Source organism: Rhinolophus sinicus, linkage group LG05, assembly GCF_036562045.2.
Source record: "Rhinolophus sinicus isolate RSC01 linkage group LG05, ASM3656204v1, whole genome shotgun sequence".
In the NCBI taxonomy this organism is placed as follows: Eukaryota; Metazoa; Chordata; class Mammalia; order Chiroptera; family Rhinolophidae; genus Rhinolophus; species Rhinolophus sinicus.
Genome location: NC_133755.1, coordinates 118,315,235 through 118,316,511, shown reverse-complemented (window position 1 = coordinate 118,316,511; position 1,277 = coordinate 118,315,235).

Genomic DNA, 1,277 nt, shown 5'->3' with positions numbered 1-1,277 from the left:
ACAATCATGATTTATTCTCTCTTTAAAAATATGTGTGTTTTCTTATCTTAATCTCTGTTAATCAAAAAAGTCTAAAAAACATTTTTTAAAAAGTCTGAAAAAACCCAGTAGCGTATTAAGCACCCACATCAAAGCAAACTTCCATGCCAGCAGAGGGAGACTTTGGTGTTTAGGTTTATTGAGTCTCCTGGTTCCCCTGTGTGTGGATGGGATCTCAGAGTAGCCACGAGTCTGGCAGAAGAGTCATTCAGAGGGAGCTCCCATATCAAGGTTAATTGAATTATTAATGGCTGTGGCGTGACCCTTGGACAGGGGACTAATGGAAATCATGGCCAGACTTGAGGGGTGACGTGTTAGTGAGATCAAGGTGGAGCTGACTCAGCAAGGAAAAATCACTCATGAACAAGACTTTGGTGAGCTGAGAGTGAAGAAAAAATGCGTACGCCACTCCCTGGCATTAGCTACAGAAAACACAACACCGAGGGAGGCAAGACCAGTCCAAACTCACCACAGAGGCCTCTACAACAAGTTCAGAGTTCAAGTATATGAACAGCAGGCCGGGTCACCCTCTCTGACTAAGACCACAAGGTTTATCAGAGCCGCATTCCCTTGCCCACACACCCAGACGTCATTTTGTAACAGAGGAAGAAAGAATGAAAGATTCTTCATTTTCCTGAATTACATAAGCCAAACACAAGTTCCTTAGGGACAGATTTTAAATTGTTGGATCGAGAGTATTGAATGGGACCAGACAATTTGTTCCCCCCACTGCAGCTCAGTGGATGGCACTCATGAACAAGACCAGGTCAGTTATAGATATAATAATAGGCCTATATATTTTTTACAAGTCTGAATTGTAAAGTAAATAAGTTTTCCATCTCACTTCATTATTAATGCAATAATTAATCATTTTCCTCTTTAAAAATACAATAATTTACCAATTAGCTGTTGTTCTCTTAAATAAAATGGTATCTACTTTACCACCTAACTCACACACACACACACACACACACACACACACACACACACACAGACACACATGTGTGTGCACTCGCGCGTACTTGAATTGTATGGTTTCTCAGAGTATATACTCAGATAGGAATATGCCACAACAGGAAGGGGACCTGGGACCTCTCGTCAAGCAGTTGCAAAGTCAGATGTCCACAGGCACCCAGACAGGTGAGAATGGAAATGACCGAATCCCACAGGGTGGGACTTTGGCAAACTGGAGAGCCCACAACTTACCTATGGGTAGGATGCCAGTATTCAGCTCTGGG